The 21,591-nt window shown below is 37.3% G+C and overlaps 1 pseudogene; it reads right to left on the bottom strand.

The window, feature by feature from the left end:
• Window positions 1–4,917: 4,917 nt before the first annotated feature.
• On the bottom strand, window positions 4,918–6,631 carry LOC123653150 (annotated as a pseudogene).
• Window positions 6,632–21,591: the final 14,960 nt, after the last annotated feature.

The raw sequence follows: 21,591 nt of genomic DNA on the forward strand, positions 1-21,591 counted from the left end.
AGCAAAGTTAAATGTTTTGCAATCCCTGTGTCCCTTGCTCCATGCAGGTCCCATCTCATGCAGGCCTTTCCTCACACTGCTGGCCATCAACTCCCCTTTCTGGAGCATACTTCCCCTCCTGGGGAAGAGAGGGATGGGATAGGTGGATAAGCTGGCTCAGGGAGGCCTTGGATACCCTGGTGTTAGTGGGCAGGTGTACATTGCCCTGTTCTCTCAGGACCTATCAGCTAAACTTAATTCACAGGGACTTTCTCTTGGGACTCCTATACTTTCTCCTTTCAATCTGTCTTCCATTGTGGACACTTAGTGCAACAGAAATATCTGACTATACATTGGTTTCAAATGCCTGTACAGGGTTCCTGCTCCATCAGGTGCATCGAGAGAAAAAGGCTGGACACTGCTGTCAGTGGCGGTTAAGAACTTCCCTGATGTTCTGTGATAGTTAAGAAGCAAGTCTATCTGAAGCATTGCAGCTGACCTCTTGGTCAGAGGTCATGAGTTCTCAGGTTCCTCAGCTCTAGCCTGAATAAAAACATGCTTTTCCATGTTCATTACGAAGTATGTATAATTTTCATTTTGAAGCATGTGTTCACTCATATTCAGTATATCATATTGCTATTTCACATAAAATTCTAACTGAAAGAATTCTATGTATTTTTCTTGCCAATACTTGAATTAGATGGACCTCAAGATCAGAGTAGCAGACTTTTCAATCCTAAGTGGGCAGCACTCATGCAAATGAGGATCATTTTATTTTATTATTAATTATTTTTTTAAATAATTAATAAATAGGTCCACAATTTTCTCTTCATACTATTTTTGCCTGGTTTTGGTAAAAGATTCATGCCAACATAAAAAAAGGGGTTGGAAAGTGTTCCCTTGTCCTCTATTTTCTGAAAAAGATTGTAGAACTGGTGTTAATTCAAGCATTTGGTTGAATTTTGATGTGAAATAATCAAGGCCTAGAGATTTCTTTTTTCAGGTATTGTGAATATTACAAATTCAATTTCTTTATTAGTAACAAGGGTATTCAAATTATCCATTTTATATTGGGTATGATTTGGTAGTTGTGTTTCTTTTTTTAAAAATAAAGGTATTATTTTCATATGAGATTATATTAATTTCAAGTATGCAACATAATCCTATCTAATAAAAGAGTAATATGCAGATTGACCATCACTTCAACACACAAGATCAAGATAGATGCCCCCATGCAGTCAAAGATCCTGCCCCCAAGTGGACACAAGATGGCCACCACAAGATGGCCAGCAGGGAAGGACAGTAGGGAGGGACTAGGTCTGCAAGGGAAAGCAGTTGGGGAAGATCAATCCTGCAGGGGAGGGCAGTAAAAGGTCACCAGGCTGGCAGAGGAGGGAAGTTGGGGGCAAACAGGCTGGCAGGGGAGCAGTTAGACATCAGTCAGGCTGGCAGGTCAGTGAATATGGGTGATCAGGCTGGCAAGTAGAAGTGGTTAGGGGCAATCAGGAAGGCTGGCAGGTGAGCAGTTGGGAACCAGCAGTCCTGGATTGTGAGAGGGATCGCAGATTGGAGAGGGTGCAGGCTGGGCTGAGGGACCTCATCCCTGCCCCCCCCCCCATGCACAAATTTCATGCACTGGGCCTCTAGTCATTCAATATTTGTGTATATTGCAAAATGATCACAAGTCTAGTTAACATTTATCACTACAATTAGTTATACTATTTTTATTATTTGTGATGAGACTTAAGATTTACTTTCTTAGCAACTTTCAAATATGCAATAGTGTTATTTACTATTGTCACTATGCTGTATTGTATATTACATCCCCATGACTTATTACTTCATAATTGGATATTTGTGCCATTTTGGCCACCTTCACCCATTTCATTTACCCCCTCACTCCCTGCCGCATCAACCACAATCTGTTCTTTGTAGCTATGAGATTGAGGTTTGTTTATGTTTGTTTTTAGGTTTACATATAAGTGAGATCACATGATATTTGTCTTTATATGTCTGGATTATTTCACATAGCATAATGCCCTTGAAGTCCATCAATGTCGCAAATGGCAAGATTTCATTCTTTTTCATGGATGAATAATATTTTATTTTATATGTATAACATTTTTTTATCCATTCATTCATTCATGAATAAAGGTTGTTTCCGTATCTTTATTCTTGTGAATAATACTACAGTGTACATAGGGGAGCATATATCTTCTTTTAGTATTTTTTTATTTTTCTTTTCTTAAGATAAATACCCAGCAGTAGGATTGCTGGGTCACTTGGTAATTCCATTTTTAAATTTTTTGAGGTTCCTCCACACTAGTTTCCATAGTATGGTACAAATTTATAATCTTACTGACAGTGCACAAGATTTTCATTTTCTCATGCCAGCATTCTCCCTCTCTCTCTCTTTGATAATTGTCTTTTTGTGTTTTTTAAAATTTATTTAAAAATATTTTTTTACTACGGGCCCAGTGCATGAAATTCATGCATGTTGGAGGATGTGTCCCTCAGCCCAGCCTGCACCCTGCACCCTCTCCAGTCTGGGTCCCCTTGAGGGATGTCCAACCACTTGTTTAGGCCTGATCTCACTAGGTTGGACATCCCTCTCACAATCCAGGACTGATGGCTCCCAACTGCCCTCTCATGCAGGCCTGTTCCCCTCCCAACTGCCCGCCCCTGCAGGCCTAGGACCCCGCAACTGCCCTCCCATGCAGGCCTGGTCCCCCATAACTGCCCTTCCCTGCAGACCTGGGTCCCCCACAATTGCCCTCCTCTGCTGGCCTAGTCACCCCTAAATTCCCACAACTTCCCTCCACTGCAGGCCATCTTGTGGTGGCCATCTTGTGTCCACATGGGGGCAGCCATCTTTGACCACATGGGGGAGGTCATCTTGTGTATTGGTGTGACAGTCAATTTGCATATTACTCTTTTATTAAATAGGATTGTTGATATATTATAGATATCTCTCATTCCCTCACCCCTTTCTTCCCAGCCCTTCTCCCCCCACACCCCTCACACACAAAGTCTTCATTATCCTATTGCCCATGTCCATGGGCTATGCATATAAGTATATAGGTTCTTTGGTTTATCTATTCACATCCCTCCAACCCCACATCAAGGTAAGTCAGTCTGTTCCATGTTTCCTTGTTTGCTTCAGGTCTTATTTTGTTGGTCAATTCATTTTGTTCATTAGATTCCACAAAATAAGTGAGGACATGTAATATTTGTCTTTCTCAGATTGGCTTGTTTTACTTAGCATAATATTTTTCAGGTCCCTCCATGCTGCCCCAGAGGGTAAGAGGACCCCCTTTTTTATAGCTGCATAGTATTCCATAGTGTAAATGTCCCACAGCTTTTTTATCTACTCATCTACTGAAGGACATTTGGGCTGTTTCCAAATCTTAGTTATTGTAAATAATACTGTTATGCACATAGAGGTGCACATATTTTTTCTGATTGTTTTTTATTTTGGGATTTTTAGGATATATTCCCAGAAATAGAATTGCTGGGACAAATGGAAGTTCCATTTTTAAATTTTTGAGAAAAGTCCATACTGTTTTCTATACTGGCTGCACCAGTCTGCATTCTCACCAGCAGTGAACTAGTGTTCCCTTTTGTCCAAATCCTCACCAGCACTTGTTATTTGTTGATTTTTTTTATGCCAGCCATTCTGACAAGTATTAAGTGATATCTCATTGTGGTTTTAATTAGCATTTCTCTGGTGATTAGTGACTTTGAGCATTTTTTCATGTGTCTCTTGGCCATTTTTAAGTCCTCTTTTGAGAAATGTCTATTCAGGTCTTCTGCCAATTTAAAAAAATATTTTTTATTGATTGCAGAAAGGAAGGGAGAGAAAGAGATAGAAACATCAATAATGAGAGAGAATCATTGGTTAGCTGCTTCCTGCATTCCCCACACTAAGGATAGAGCCCAACCTGGTGCCCATTTTTAAAATATATATTTTTTATTTTTATAATCTTCAGGCAAGGATATTTTCCCATTGATTTTTTTTTTAAGAGAGAGAATGTAGAAGGGAGAGGAGAGACAGAAATACTGATGTGAGAAAGACACATCGATTGGTTGCCTTCTGTATGCTCCCTACCAGGGCCAAGAGCCTGCAACTAAGCCACAAGCCCTTGACCAGAATCGAACTCAGGACCCTTCAGTATGCAGGCCAGCACTCTATCCACTGAGCCAAACCAGCTAGGTCCTGCTGCCTGTTTTTTAATTGGATGGTTTGTCTTCCTTTTGTTGAACTATAGATAATGCCATTTTGATAGGTGTCAGGTAATATCTTGTGGTTTTGTTCTGCATTTCTCTGATTATTAGTGATCTGAACATCTTTTATCGATAATATATCTGTTAGCAATCTGTATGTCTTCTATAGAATAATGTCTATTCAGATCCTCTGCCCACTTTTAAATAGATTGTTGTTGCTATTAAATTGTATGAGTTCTTTTTATATTTTGGATATTAACCCCTTATCATATATATGAATCACAAGTATTTTCCCCCATTCAATAAGTTGCCTTTTCATTTGTTGATAGAGTATGTAACTTCAAAAAATACTAAAATGAAATGATTTTTCTTTACCATAGAAATACTTATTTTTACCTTTTTTTAGTAGATATAATGCAGAAGAATACAAAATGCTATCTATATTGCTTAAAAATAATATTAAACAAGCACCCATGTACCTAAATATGTATTTTATTCATTTTTTAAAGTCAATAATATTGTAACAACCACATATGGTGGTGCCATGTCAGCACTTGAAACATGGGAGGACAATGCTGCAAAGTATTTGACTGTCCAGACACCATGCTGAGCACCTGAGATCATCACAATGCAATACCAAATGTAAATTATTTCAATATATTTGAAAAATAGAACAAAACAAAAGAACACTTTGCATGTCTTCAGCCCATCTTCCTAAACCTGTGGTTGTCCTTCCCCTGCTCCTGATATGAAAACAGGTTCTAGTTTTGGTAAAATCTCACCCTTGATATCTTCTTTGCCCTTGCTCCCAGTCTTTGGGTGAGCCAGTTCTTGAAGGTCAGCATCCTGTCAGGATTTTGAACCTCAGATCTTTCTCTTAACCAGGTGTAATATCCTGACTCTCAGTTGGTGACTCCTTTCATTGATACTGGTCTTCAATGGGCTGCTGGACAACCACTGGCTAGGAAAACTCTTCATCTCCTAGTATTTTTTTCCATATGGATTGTGAAATTACATGCCCTCTCATATTTCACAGAGTTTAATCTCAACTAGCTAGAAAGAATCAAGACAGATGGAACATAGCCACCTCCAGCCCAGCTCTCTAAATACGTGCTTTTTAGAAAGTCAGAATCTAGTCCTTGAATTGGACTGGTGACATGGAATGGGTTGTTAGAGCATATAAATGTACAATAGTATGGATTTAGGGTGGGCAGAAAGGAGGTGGCAGGCATGATGCCAAGAGCAGTGAATCAGCTTCTCTTTCAACATCTTAACTCCAATGTAGTATAAATAATCCAGGTTTGATTGTACTTAAAGAGATAATTATGGATTACATCATATACTCTATGATATTCATAGAACGTCATAAAGATGACATTTTAACCAATTGATAAGAGGTAATAATTGAAGCATTATTGTAGCAAATTTTCTTACAAACTTTACATTCTTAGGTTTCAAATACCAATTTAAAATCACTTTGATTCATCTGGCACTATAGCATCACAGTGCCATGTCTAATCCCTGCAATATCAAATATTACTCTGTGCTTCAACTTAAAAGCTCTCCCCCTGGTCTCAGTCCCAGGTGCAGAGGCTTTTTTTTTTTTTTTTTTTTTTTTTTTTTTTTTTTTTTTTTTTCCAGCTAACCACACGAAATCTTTCTGTCATCTCTCCTGTCAGAGTTGCACTAAATGCATTTAGTCCTTCAGTTGTCCTTTTAATGGATAACTTGGCAGGTGTTATAAAGGGAATCTATTCAGAGAGAACATGATCAAGAGAAGCTCAAAGAGGAATGAAAAATGTGAAGCTTTTAGCTTTTATTAAATGTCATCCTTTTTAAAGTTGATAGTCAAAGTCCTTGGGGGGAAAAAGGCACCTTGTGAAATGAATTCTATCTACTCTATTTTTTTTTGAAGGGGGGTGGATAAAGGGTCCATTTTCATGTATGAAGCTTATTAAAAAAACTAATCACTACATATCTAAAGCCACTGGGCTATTTTGTTTAAAGTATTGCTAATGTTCTAAATTTAAAATGACAAAAAAAGTCCTTACACACTTCATAATTTTTTTGCCACAGATTTACATGGAGGTTGCAGGTAGGTCAAATATAAATATGCCTCAAATGTTGTTCTGAAAGAGGTTTGCCACATGATGGGAGAAGAAAACCAAGCACCAGTGGAATTTTATGCTGCCGCTCTGACCTTGAGCCTTTCCTGCACATCGCAGAGGCCAGCCAATCTTGGTTTCTTCAATCTTCCAAGTTTTTCTTTTGAATTTTTTTTTTTTTTTTTTTACACACAGACAATTTTTTTTAATTCCTAGGAAGCAAGCTTCTTGGTAGAAGAAAACTGAGTAACTTCCACTGTTAGAGAGCATTTCAAATAAATTATTTTTTTAGTGCTATCACTTACTTCATATGCAGGTGACATGGTTGTCAATGTAGAAAATCTGATGCAATTTTACCAAAAATAAAAATAAAAATTACTAGAACCAGAACTAGTAAATGAATTTAGCAAGGTTGCAGAATAGAAGCTTAATATAAAAATTAATTATTTCCCAATACATTAATAATTAAAATTAAAGTTTACAGACAATACCATAAAATAGCTTTCAAAATATGCATATTACAGATAAATATGATCTAGTGTATGCAAGACCTATACACTGAAAACTATAAAACATTAATGAGAGAAATTAAGGAAGGCCTAAATAAAGTGACATGCTATGTTCATGGCTCTGAAGACTCAATATTGTTAACATGTCAGTTCTTTCCAAACTATCTATATATTCAATTTAATCTCAGTTGGCTTTTTTGTGTTGAAATTGACAAGTAAATTTTATTTTTTTAAATATATTTTATTGATTTTTTACAGAGAGGAAGAGTGAGGAATAGAGAGTTAGAAACATCGATGAGAGAGAATCATCGATCAGCTGCCTCTTGCACACCCCCCACTGGGGATGTGCTGGCAACCAAGGTACATGCCCTTGACCGGAATTAAACCTGGGACCTTTCAATCCACTGGGGATGTGCTGGCAACCAAGGTACATGCCCTTGACGGGAATTAAACCTGGGACCTTTCAATCCACAGGCCGACGCTCTATCCACTGAGCCAAACCGGTTTCGGCAACAAGTAAATTTTAAAATTTACATTAAAATACTAAATATCTAAATTAACTAAAATGTTTTAATGAAGTTGAACAATTGAAATCTATCCGATTTTAAGACTTATAAAACCTAAGTAATTAGGACTATGTGGAAACAGAATATAGATAAATAGATCAATAGAAAATAAAATTTTAAAAATATATAGAACAACATATAAAGACAATTTATTTTTGACAAAGGTGCAAAAACAAAAATTGGATATCCATATACCAAAAAAGAGAACCTCATTGATACCTCTTTCCATATACGAAAATTAAGTCAAAATTAATCATAGATGTAAATACAAAATCTATCACTATTAATCTTTTTTTAAAATATATTTTATTGATTTTTTACAGAGAGGAAGAGAGAGGGATAGAAAGTTAGAAACGTCGATGAAAGAGAATCATCGACCAGCTGCCTCCTGCACACCCCCTAGTGGGGATGTGCCCGCAACCAAGGTACATGCCCTTGACCGGAATCGAACCCGGGACCTTTCAGTTCGCAGGCCGACGCTCTATCCACTGAGCCAAACTGGTGCCGGCCACTATTAATCTTTTGGGGAAAAAAAACTTAAGAAAATAAAAAGGCAAGCTACAGAATGGGAGAAAAACAACAACAACTGTGAGTTTAAATTATTGTGTTTATTTCTTAACCATTGATTTTCAAGATAAAAGTCTTAAAATTTTGTTATAGATAAAAGTTATTTATTAGGTATAAATTTTGGAAATGTTTAATTTAATTCATTTGTCTTTTTATTCTTTAAATTAGTCTTTTAAAGAACAGACATTTTTAATTTTGATAAATAATGCCAATGGTCTTGATCCAGCATCTAGAAGGGTTCAGCAATCTGGAGAAGGGGCTGTGCATAAATTAATCAAGAGTCCACAGATAAAACATAATTTTGAAAGGCATTATGGGGGCCAGAGGATCTTAGCTAAAGGAACTAAGTTCTCCTTGTCTCAAGACCCCTTGATATTTATTAACACAAGTAGAGGCCCAGTGCATGAAATTCATGCATGTGGGGAGTCCCTCAGCCTAGCCTGCACCCTCTCCAATCTGAAATCCCTCTCACAATCTAAGTCTGCTGGTTCTCAACCGTTCACCTGTCTGCCTGCCTGATTGCCCATAACCACTTCTGCCTGCCAACCTAATCATCCCTAACCACTTCCCTGCCAGCCTGGTTGATGCCTAACTGCTCCCCTGCTGAGCTGGTCACCCCCAACTGCCCTCTTCTGCCAGCTAGGTCACCTCTAAATGCCCTCCCCTGCTGGCCATATGAAGTATCCATCTTGTGTCCACATGGGGGCTTCCATCTTTGACTACATTGGGGCAATCATCATTGTGTGTTGGAGTGATGGTCAGTTTGCATATTAGGCTTTTATTATATAGAATTTGTCCTAAGGTAAGATATAGATAAATACATCAAAGAGTAGGGTTTTGTACAGAATCCATTGTCAGAATGGAAGAATTTGCCTACAGTTGTTCAGGTGTTTGGCCAACAGGAGGCAATAACATGTAGATTAAAATGCCCTGAGTTGTCTGGCAGCAAGCAATCAAGTTATGTATCCTTTTCAGGTTTGGGGAAATGCCTTTAGCATATGATTCAGCACTGCTGACATGCTTGAATTGGCTTCTGGCAGATAAAGTCCATTTATCAATTTGTTCATTTATGAATTATACTTTTGGTGTCATATTAAATAAATCTGTCTAAACCAGTGTTACAAATGTTTCCTCCTAAGTTTTCTTTTCAAAGGGATGGTTAAACTGGTCTCTACTGCTCCAAACTGACTTCAATTGGAAATTCTATTTCCCAGAAGATTTTAACAGTACCCAGAGTATTACAAAATTATATTTAAAATGCACATTTGGCTGATATGCAAAGAATAGGAAAAAATCTCAACAACTCATAAGGAAAAATAAATTATTAAAAAGTTGTCTACCCTGTGATGATCTGAATCTTGGTAGCTATAATAACTTGTTGCATGAGGTGAGGGTGGGCACTCTTGAAACAAATGGAAACATATTTCTCATCAAAGAAAAGCAAGCTATAAAAAAAAGTCCACCCAAACAAACAGATACTTTAGAATAAAAAATAAAGTAAGTAGTGATGACAGAGGAAAGAACCTATAAACTTGAATAAGCAGTATAAATTATCCAATCTGAACAACAAGGAAAAAATATATTAGAAAAAGGAAAGTTATCAGGTCTCAGAGACATGTAGAATAGTATTAAAATGTATAGCATTCATTCCAGATGTATCCTTGAAGAAGAAAATGTGATTGGTGAAGAATAAATATTTGAAGAAATAATGTCTGAAAACACCCCAAATTCAGTGAAAGATATAAATTTACAAATTCAAAAAGTTTAGACAATCTCTTACTGGATAAGCTGAAAGGAAATCATGCCCAAATATATCTTAAGCATATAAAACCCCATGTAAAACCCAAACTTAGTGGTCCAAATTCATTCATTTTTCAATTTTCAAAGTGCAATTCTGGCCCAAACCTCTGGGCAGGCTTAGAACTCTGCCAGTAACACTCTGTGCAGGAGGAAGAAACACTTCCCATTTCATGTCTCTGGCAGGCAGGACTCCTCTGCTCTGTTTCAAGATTAATTTTCTCGCTAAATCTTTGTACTTTTTGTTCTCAAAATCTTTACTGGAAGAACAGACAGATCTGGATGATCCAGAGGGCTTTGGCCAAGTGATGTCACACTGCGGATGGAGCACCCAGCTAGGCTTGGGGAAGAGGGGAGCTTTCCCTAATTTCTTCTCTTGGGTTTCTTTGTCTCCTCCTTGTGGCAGCTACTTCATGACCTTAGTTGGCCCATCAAAAATGACTCTTTAAAGTGATATTTGTTCTTATCATATGTTCTAAAGTTGTGATATATATTTGCCTTGTTTTTCTAGTGCAATGATGCTTATGATAGATACTCCGCATACAGTCTTTGGTCTTGCACCACTCCCTGCTTGGCAGCTGATTTTCACCCTGTGCTTCTTTGAGCTTCCCTTGGAAAGGCCACTAGCCACCAGGCCTGCACTTCAGCATCTCCCGCCATCTTTCCCTATTGAACCCCAGGAGTACGAGTAGTACAAAAAGCTGCAAAGACCTATTATACCAATGGTCCCAATGGCACTATCCTGTTCTAGTGCATTTTATTTTAAAACCTTGATTTGGCTTTAATTGGCTGGCTTTTTTTTTTTTAATATATTTTATTGATTTTTTACAGAGAGGAAGGGAGAGAGATAGAGAGTTAGAAACATCGATGAGAGAGAGCCATTGATCAGCTGCCTCTTGCACACCCTCTACTGAGGATGTGCCCGCAACCAATGTACATGCCCTTGACCGGAATCGAACCTGGGACCTTTCAGTCCGCAGACCGACGCTCTACCACTGAGCCAAACCGGCTTTGGCAATTGGCTGGCTTTAATTGGCTTGCTTTAAGCTACCAAAAACTAAGTCACTAACCTGTGGACTTTACATTCAAGCTGGAAAAAGGCACACATATTCATTTACTCAGTCAACACTTCTTTGTACTTGCTATGTTCAAGGCATTGTGCTGGATGTTAGGATACAATATTCAAAATAATTCCATTGCCTGCCCCATGACTTGACAATCCAATTGTAACATCATTATTATAATCATATGATAATCACAGTTCAACTCAACTATAAAATTGATGAAACCTTGCTATGCAAAGTAAATCGTTTCTGTGGGAAAGTGGAAGTGGAAACAGTAATTTACCTAAAACAACTAAGGAAACTTTCCCAAATATAACATGCTCTCTGTCCTTGGAATGAGTGGATAATGTGATACTCTGAAATATACCTGTAGTGCAGAACTAGCAAATGTCACACAAGAATTACATGGGATACTTGTTTTCTGAGATTAGGATTCAACTTTGAACCTGGAATAAACATGAGTCAACCATTCTTTGATGATTCTGAAGTCATCTCATGATGTCACTGGGTCTTCAGGGGCATCAGCCTTCACTCTACTATTTCATGTCATTGAAAAGTTCCTTAATCTCTCTGGGCCTCATCATCAATTCCTGTATATGATCATTAAGGTCCCTTCAGCCTGAAAGTCCTATGGCCTTTGAATGAAAGGGCAAAAGATGCATGACAAAGAGTGTTCAGCATTTACAGATATCACATGACATGCCTATGGACACCAAGGCATCCTTGAGGGATGGGGTAATTTTGGCAAGGTGATATTTTAAACTCCAGGTCTCAAAGGAATTGGAGGGTTTATTTTAATGGAGAGAACTAAAGAGACTGTCATAGGCTGGAGATGAGCAATAAAGGTAAAGATATAAAATATAAGCTTATGGGTTTGGCACCAGAAAAAAGAAAAAAAAAAAAAAAGAAAAAAAAAAAAGCTCTAATCAAGATCAAGTGAGGTCTGTAAGTTGAAGGAATTAGATCCTAGGGTAGAGGATTTAGTCTTGACCCAATAGCAATTATTGAAGTGATGCTTTAAGAAGATTATTTGGACAATTTTATAAACCAGGTTACTGCTTTCCCACCCCTAGCCCTCAATAGCATTGACTGAAATTCATCAAAGCCACTCACCTAGCCTCCTGGGTTCCTGTGCAACAAAGGCCTGGAACGCTTTGGGTCTTAAAGGAAATGATCATAACTCAAAGTCTATTGAACTATGATAAATAAAGCTGTGGTTAAAATAAAATTTTGAACTCAAGTGGCCTTACAGATAACTATATATTTTAAAAAGCCAATGGATGAAAAACTTTCAGTCTGCAGTCTGAATTGATCACAGGCAATATGCTGCTGTCAGCCATTTTTCTATCCCTCCTTGGCTAATAAAATACGAGGATCTGTTGACAAAGTTAAAAGATGAAAGAAAAAGAGTTGATTGATTTTCAGTTTCTAACTTATAATATAATCTACCTGGTTACCTGTAAATGGCAGGTGGAACATTATTTTTCTGGATTATTTGGTTCAAGAAGTTTGAGATTGAGTTTTTAAGGTCTTTTACCTCTTTTAAAAATTAAAAATGAGCCAGGCTGGTGTGGCTCAGTGTTTGAGCATTATCCTATGAACCAGGAGGTCACAGTTCAATTCCTGGTCAGGGCACATGCCCAAGTTGCAGGCTCAATCCCAAGTAGGTGGCATGTATGAGGCAGCCAATCAATAATTCTTTCTCATCATTTATATTTCTACCTCTCTCTCCCTCTGCCTTCCTCACTGCAATCAATAAAAATATATTTTAAAAGTTAAAAATAATCTGCAATGTTGGCCCAGTAGAATTGGGGTAATAAGCACCAATAAGATGATTTCCAAGTTAAGTTTATTTAAAACACAAGGATAGAACCCTGGATAAATCACCAAGCATCCCAACAGCACTAACATGAACTATCAGGGACCTCTTCAGTCCTTCACAGCATCTTCAGAAGCGATTTTTAAAAATTATTTTATATCTTCTAAATTTGAACATCATTAGCTCAGTAGTATGCTAGCCATAAGAAGTAAATTCTAAACTCAATTTAGAAAGTACTTGAAAAAACATTTAGGGTCTGTCATCTGTATTATTGCCCTCATTTTGAGAAACTTCCTTTAAGCTTTGTGTGTTTTTTTTTGTGTGTGTGTGTGGTTTTTTAAAAATATATATATATTATTGATTTTTCACAGAGAGGAAGAGAGAGGGACAGAGAGTCAGAAACATCGATGAGAGAGAATCATCAATCAGCTGCCTCCTGCACACCCCCTACTGGGGATGTGCCCGAAACCAATGTACATGCCCCTGACCGGAATCGAACCTGGGACCCTTCCACTGAGCCAAACCAGTCTCGGCAAGCTTTCTTTGTTAACTTTAAGGATGAAGTGAATTCCTTCCAACCTTTGTACATAGCCCAGAAAATAATTTATAACATCTAAAAGCAAAGGAAAAAGCAAGTAACCTTATGGTTTCAAAGAACGTGTAGATATTTTTGGTGGGGATATGAAAGACAAGTGATAGGAAACCTATATCTGAATTATTTGTAGCCATTGTTTTGATACTTTGAAAATATTTATGATGTGGGTGGCACATTAATAATTTATCAGATTTCAAGTTTCTCTCAGCAAAACTGCTCTGTGCTGCTTTAAAATGGAAGCACACAGCATTAAAGCACCAAAGGCTGTGCTTAACTGGATTTCACTCATCAATCACAAGTATGCTTGCTTGCTACAGGGATGGGTTAAGCATTTGCTGCTCCACACAAGCGGAACATTTGTAAATGAAATAATATTTTAAATTATTTAAATTAGTAGAATTATTTAAAATAATATTTTAAATTATTTAAAAAGGTAGAATTATTTAAATTATTTAAATAATTATTTAAATTGAAGCTGCTTTATTGCTTTATTACCTTTCAATGCATTCTCTATGTTATCTCTAAAATCATCTCTTAAAAGTTATAAATCAGAGCATGCCACTACTGCTCTTGCTAAAAAGTGTTCAGTGATTTCCTATTACTTATACCTACTCTATTTCTATAAACCTCAGTGTTCTCACTCCAATTATAACAACAACAATCTTTTTGCTCCTGAGACATAAAATGAGGATTATCCTAACCTCACATGAGTCTGGTTATTATCTGTAAGTGGTCTGCTAGATCGGAACACCATGAATGCAATTGAAACCATAGCAACACATTGATTTTCTTTTAATACTTGCTTACTTCTCTACTTTGCCGTCCTTTTTGTCTGGTAAACCCATTAATTTCCACTTGAAGCATCACCTTCTTTTTGTACTTGCTCAATGTCTGCAACAGTTAACTTTTCTGATGGCTGTATTCCTAAAGTATTTGAGAGTCTATTATAACAATTAAGTGTGATTAATTATGCCAGAGTATCTTAGTCTTCTCCAATGTCCTCCAAGATCTGTGAGGACAGTAGAATCTCTTTTACACACTTTGTATCTTTAGTACTGAAATATAATCTGTACTTAACAAATTCTGAAAAAAAATTAATAAAACAATGGCAGATCCTTTTATAAAATGAAGAGCTCTTTCTGTGATGCAAATAGCATACCCTGATCCATTTGGTTTATGAGTTTGGATATTTGTCTGCTGGATTTTTGTTAATTGTAGTACAACAATATGTCCTATAGCTTCAAAGAGAACAATAGAAACATTTTCTCAGATATCCCATGTCTAATACAGTGATTTATCCATGAGACTGTAAAAAATGACTCAGAAAAGTAATAGAAAGGAAAATAAGAACCCCAGACACCAATTTATTGTGTTATAAATTGTCAACCTCAGTTACTTTATCAGACTGGAGAAAGAGTAATAAAGTTATCTGGTTTGAGTTTCCTCTTTTCCCTCCTACAGGAGGTACCATTACCTAGAGCAATGTCCAGAAGGCTGGAGGTACTCTGGCGTAAGTGGTGTTGGGGCGAGTATTGGCTTAGTCATTCCAGCATATCAGAGAGTACAGGATCCTTTCCTGTCCTCTGCAGCAATTCAAGTTTAGTTGATACCTCCAGAAAAACACACCTCAGAATTCTTCTGTTCAGTAGGCCTTCTTTGATCAGCTCCTCAGTCCAGTGTAAGTTCCCAGTTTTGAACAAAACTGTGTGTTGTTTATTTTGCTTTGTAAATCTTCTTAAGCATTTTATATGTCTGTTTAAGATTCCTAATTATACTTAAGTATTCATTTGTAAATGATTCATTTCTTAGATGTCCTCTTTCCACACCCAAAGGCTACCAGCATAAATTCTTCCTAATATTGACTAACGAAATATTTACATCTATAGGATATATTTACTATGTCTTCAATTTTCTCTCACTCCTTCAATTCAATCCCCCCTCTCAAGTGATATATAGAATATTTAATTCAGATGATTTAGTTTTTACTTAGAAAATATTGTAGTATCTCTTAAAATTCATTGGAAGTCCCAAATTGCCAAAAATAAAATATGCTATTATCTCAAAACCAGGATAGAACAAATGCTATGGTAAGTCCAGAAAACTGGGTTTTAGTTCTGGTTCTGTCCTGATAAGCATTACTTTGGTTATTAATTACTATGCATCATTGTTTTAGATTCCAAATATGTAAAATAATAACAAAAGCAAAAACAATAATAATAACACGAGTACTCTACATGGTCATAGGAAAGATCACTTAGATAGGATGAAAACTAACTTTGGAAAAAAAAATTCAAGACCTTTGAAGTGTCCCCATTTCCTTTCATGTGTTGTATGACACACATACCTAGAATTCAGGGCAGGCTGGTAAATTGGCTCTCCCAGAAAAAAAAAAAAAAAAATCCCAGTTTGTAGTGGTTACTGATTTCTGTGGTAAGTACAACACTATAACCACTATGGTTGATTTCAAGCTGTCAACAATTTAACAACCAGTTTACAAAATTCTTGATTATTCATAAATAGTTTTTGACACAATTGGCTTCAGTCCACAACTGCATATACCTTGACTTTGAAGTTAAATATTAGATTAGGTCATTGCAAATGACACAATAACCCCCAAATCAGCCATTTTCAATGTGGGAAAGTAAAGATTACTCCTAACCCTTACAGTTGTCATCTTCATATGGTCTTCTAGATTTAGACACCATAAATGCGGAGGAAACATGGCAAAAAACACACTGAATTTTATAAATTTTTGCTTTTCTTTCTATTTTACAACAAAATAAAATTTACTGTGGCCACCCAGTTAGAATTCAGTGGCTGTAGCAGGTAATTATTTTGCACCCTAAGTTAAATGCAAAAAAGTAATAACAATTATTATAAACTAGTGGCCTGGTGCATGGATTTGTGCACATTGACAGGAAATTAATTAGAAGAAATATCTTAATATCGTTATTCCCCTTTCTCTATAATGGAAGTGTCAACCAAATTCATGATTGGCAATGACAGATTGAAACACATGTATATGATTGGCACCAGCAAGAGCTTTATATGTATCATATATGTGCGAGTCAACTTAGCCTTTTATAGAGATAGAATAAACTTGCTTAATTAGACTTGCTTTCTGATTAGCTAAACTTTTTCCAGCCCAGTAATCATCCCAATTTCTCTTTCAGGTAATTGTCAGCAACACAGCAGTAAATATCAACATGAAACATATTATTATTGTAGATCACAGAGAAAGAATGAAGGGTAAAATATTTAACTGCAACAGTGTTTGACTATATTCTGTGAGTGAAAAAACCTGAAGTCATTTTCAAGGTCCACCATTTCTTACTTCTTTCCAGGCAGGTCAAGTTTCTAAACTTTCTAAATCTGTTTTTTTTTTGTTTTGTTTTGTTTTGTTTTGGCTAATGAAAAGAAAATAGGGTTCTACCAAGTTTCCTATCTACCTACTCCAGGAATTCTGTGAGGATCAAATGAGATGAGGCATGGGAAAATGCTTCACAGATATTTGGTTAAAGTGTAAAATGTTTGCACCTAGCTATAAAGCAAGTTGTGTTCCTGGACTGAAGAAATTGCAAGGAGGCTAGTAGCTAGGTAGGGGAACCCTGGTGTTGTTACATGACATCATTACCCGGGATCCACAGAGACCATTTCTGGGCTGGGCTGGGCTGTGGGCCAAATTTTGCGCCATGGGATCTTAGCAGCATTGACTGTGATTTGGTGGGCTGTGGCTCCAGGGTGGTGGTGGGGCCTGTGTCCCACTTGGGGGAAGCTGAGTATTTATTTGTTGGCACCAGGTCTATGGTGCTGTTACTTTTGAAATGGCCAGTGCGCATCATGGCAGCTCCTGTGTTAAATGTTTGCCCCCTGGTGGTCAGTGTGCATCACAGTGATTCTAATAAAATATTAATATGCAAATTAACCATCACTCCTCTACACACATAAGCCATGCCCACAAGCCAATCAGGAGTGAATATGCAAATTAACCCCAACCAAGATGGCTGTGGCCACTGAGAGAGCAGGAGGCTTATGGAGGAAGCCAAGCTTTCCACACATCCTGGCCAACCCAGGTCTCCACTCCAGGCTATAAAGTTTCAATTATAGAAGATAAATCCCAACAGAAATGGCAGCCGCCATGGAGCAAGCAGGAGGCTTGGCTTCACTCCAGGCTACAAAGTTTCAATTTTAGAAGATAAATAAATGCTAGATACTAGGGCCTCTACTTAGGTCTTCAGAGGGCATGACCAGCCTGCAAACAACTACAGGCACCTCGCCCAGGCCACCCCATGCCCCAAGGGAACCCCCACCCTGATCTGGGACATTGTTTAGGGTAAACCAGCTGGTCCCCACCCATGCACCAGGCCTCTATTCTACCCTGTTTCCCCAAAAATAAGACAGTGTCTTATATTAATTTTTGCTCCCAAAGATGCGCTAGGTCTTATTTTCAGGGGATGTCTTATTTTTCCATGAAGAAGAATATGGTACACATTTATTGTTAAATGAAAATAAAGGAAATTTATTACCTGTATACGGTACGGTAGTACGGTAGTTGTCAACACAAACCAGACAAACTGTGAATCCTACAGTATCAAGAATTCACTCATTTATTCAATGACAATCATGTCATCATATTCTGGAACATCATCATAACAATCCAATTTCTGAATTTCCTGGTGAATTTCTTGTGACTCCATTTCTTTCAGAATCAGTGGACCAAATCTCTCATGTTTAGCCTAGGGGGGCCTTATTTTCGGGGGATGCCTTATATTTCATTCAGAAGGAAACCTGTAAATAGGTCTTATTTTTGGAGGATGTCTTATTTTTGGGCAAACACAGTATCTAATAAAAGAGTAATATGAAAATTGATTACCACTCAAACACACATGATGGCTGCCTCCATGTGGTCAAAGATAACTGCCCCCAAAGATAACTGGACACAAGATGGCCACCACAAGATGGCCAGCAGGGGAGGGCAGTTGGGGGTGACCAGGCCTGCAGGGGAAGGCATTTAGGGGTGACCAGGCCAGCAAGGGAGGGCAGTTAGGGACAAACAGGCTGGTAGGGGGGCAGTTAGGTATCAATCAGGCTGGCAGGCAGAAGTAGTTAGGAGAAATCAGGAAGTCAGGCAGATGAGCAGTTTGGAGCCAGCAGTCCTGGATTGTGAGAGGGATGTCCAACTGTTTGTTTAAGCCTGATACTACCAGATCGGACCTAAATGGGCATTTCTCGAAGGGGCCCAAATTCGAGAGGGTTCAGGCTGGGCTGAGGGACACCCCCCCAAGCATGAATTTCATGCATCAGGCCTCTAGTAAACAATAAAACTCTTAGAAGAAAATATGGGAAATATGAGTCTCTAGTATATAGATAATGTCTAATGAATGCTTTTGATGTACCTGGCATTTCATGTATAGTAATTCATCTATGCCTCACAATCATCTTATGAGTAATTATTATGCCCCACTTTACAAAGAAGGAAATTAAAGCCTACCTGTGCAGTAGGTAAAGGGAGTGGGATGCCTCCTGTGCAATCTGGTGTTAGCCAGGACTTTTTATCTCTGAATGTTAGTAGCTTCAATTTCCCAGTGATCAACCATTAGCCTAGCATTGATCTATTCTACCAACGAAACTAGCTAGTTACATTTATCACAGTGAAGTTATGTTCTTTCACCCATGGCTTACAGCAGGAAGCATTCTTAAAAAATTCTGTTCATTAAGAGAGCACACTAATTGGTTTCTATTAATAGCTCAGATATACCCCTCATCTGATCTTAATTTAGATTATCTTTTCCATATGGTAATTCCCCTTCACTGGATCTGTAGCAGGGCAGAGGGTTTTATCCAAAACTGTAGAAATAAATGGTATAATACAACTCTATTGTGTAAAGTGAATTCTTCCTGCTTTTTCCTATCTATGTAATGCCTGGTCCCTCGCCCTAAAAAAAGCTTTCTTACTTGTAGTTTAATTTTCATATTATTGTGAATTTCCTATAAATAGAACTTCATATTTTCTACACCAAAATAAAAATAAGCATTAAGTTCTTAATAGACTAGCAGGAGGGTTATGGAGGGGGTTTGGGAAAGAATTTTGCTTTTTAGAGAAAGGCGGTTTACAGGCAGAGGTACAGAGGAGTGTGGGTGAAGATAATTTTCACAGCAGAGCAAAACTTATGACAGGCTAAGCACTATTGTAGTTCTCCCAAGAGAATAGCCACAAAAGCTGCATAAACAGACATTTCATTTTATTAACTGCTGCAGGGGAGAAAATCTGTTGTGAAGAATTGATTATTGTCATGGGATCTCTGCCCTCTTTTGAACTTCTCTATATTAAAAAAAAAAAAAAAAAAAGGGAGGATCCCTGGTTGATGTATCTGTGGTAGAGCATCAGCCTGAATGGCCGTTGGCTCAATTTCCTGTCAAGGACAAGCACCTGGATTGCTGATTTGATCTCTTACCCCAGTTTGGGCATGTGCAGGAGGCAATCAATGGATGTGCTCTCTCACATTGATGTTTCTCTCTCTCTACCTCACTTCCACCTTCTCTAAAAACCAATGGAGAAAATGACCTCAGGTGAGGATAAAGAAAAAGGAAGGATTTGGGGAGGGTGGGGCACAAGGAAACTTGTGGGAGGATCTGACTCATCTTCACTATCTAAGGATTCCCCAGACTTCCTTCTCAGTGCTTGCCAGTGAAAATATTTACCTAGCTGTATGTGTAAAGATGTTGCAGGAGTTCTTTCTGTAAGTAGTCATAGTTCAAAAAGCTTTGTTTGATCTGAGACCTTTTGGAACTTGTATTGCAAGAAGCAAACCATAGCAGAGTTCTATTCTAATGATATTTTAAAAATGGCCTCTTCTAGATAATATTTATGTTTCAGATAAACATGAATTTTTAAAGTATTTTCAGTCAAATAAGAGGTTTTCATATGGTGAATGCTAAATTATATTTGTCATTTTTATTATTTTATTTCAATTGGCAAGTTTTTAATGTTTCTTAATGTAATATATACACAATATTAAAATAAAATAATAAATGATGTTTAGTTAGTAATAAGGTTCTGTTGAATGAATGCATGTATTAAAGATAATTCTTTAATACAGCTCTTTTCAGCTCTAGTCCTAGCTCCAGTTCCCAAAGAAAATCATTTTAAAATTAAAGCTAATTTTTCGTTAAGACTATTTTTCATGAGCTTCTCAGTAGGAAAACATTTACATTGTTAAAATTTCTATACTACCCAAAGTAATACACAGATTCAATGCAGTCCTACCAAAACAAAAATGGCATTTTTCACAGAACTAGAACGAATAATCCTAAAATTTATACAAACCCACAAAAGACTAAACTGCCAAAACAGTCTTGAGAAAGAAGAACAAAGTTGGAGATATCATGCTACCTGATATTAAACTATACTACAAGGCTATAGTAATCAAAAGAGCATGGTACTGGCATATAACAGATACTAGATCATGCTTATATGTTCAATTAAACTATGCAAAAGGAAGCAAGAATATGCAATGATTTAAAGATAGCCTCTTCAATAAATGGTGTTGGACCCGAAGCCGGTTTGGCTCAGTGTTAGAGCGTCGGTCTGCGGACTGAAAGGTCCCAGGTTCGATTCCGGTCAAGGGCATGTACATTGGTTGTGGGCACAACCCTGGGAGGGGGTGTACAAGAGGCAGCTGGTCGATGTTTCTCTCTCATCGACGTTTCTGGCTCTCTATCTCTCTCCCTTCCTCTCTGTAAAAAATCAGTAAAATATATATTTTTTTAAAATGGTGATGGAAAAATTGGACAGATACATGTAAAAAAAAAAATAAAGAAACTATACCACTTTATTTTTTTACCCAATATACAAGAATAAGCACAAAATGGATTAAAGACTTACTGGTAAATGTAAAAACTGAAACCACAAAACTCCTAGAAGAAAACATAGCTCTTAGTAACATTAAAAAAGTTTTATTCAATTCATTGGGGTGACATTGATTAATAAAATTATATAGTTTTAAGTATACTAGGCTATTGTATGTCATCTGTATATTGTATTGTGTGTTCATCACTCAAAGTCAAGTCTTCCTCCATCAAATAAAGCCCTTTTACCTTCCCATTACATTTTCTCTCTAGTAGTCTCCATACTGTTGTCTGTGCGTATTAGTTTTATTGTTATTGTTGTTTGCTTAATTCCTTCACCTATTTCACCCAGTCTCCTAACACCACTCCCTTCTGACAGCTGTTAGTCTATTCTCGGTATCTATGAATCTGTTTCTATTTTGTTTGTTATTTTGTTCATTAGAGTCCACATATAAGTGAAAACATGGTATTTGTCTCACTCTGACTGGCTTATTTCACTTACCATAATTCTCTCTAGC

The sequence above is a fragment of the Pipistrellus kuhlii genome, unplaced genomic scaffold (genome assembly GCF_014108245.1).
Source record: "Pipistrellus kuhlii isolate mPipKuh1 unplaced genomic scaffold, mPipKuh1.p scaffold_m20_p_3, whole genome shotgun sequence".
Classification (NCBI taxonomy): domain Eukaryota; kingdom Metazoa; phylum Chordata; class Mammalia; order Chiroptera; family Vespertilionidae; genus Pipistrellus; species Pipistrellus kuhlii.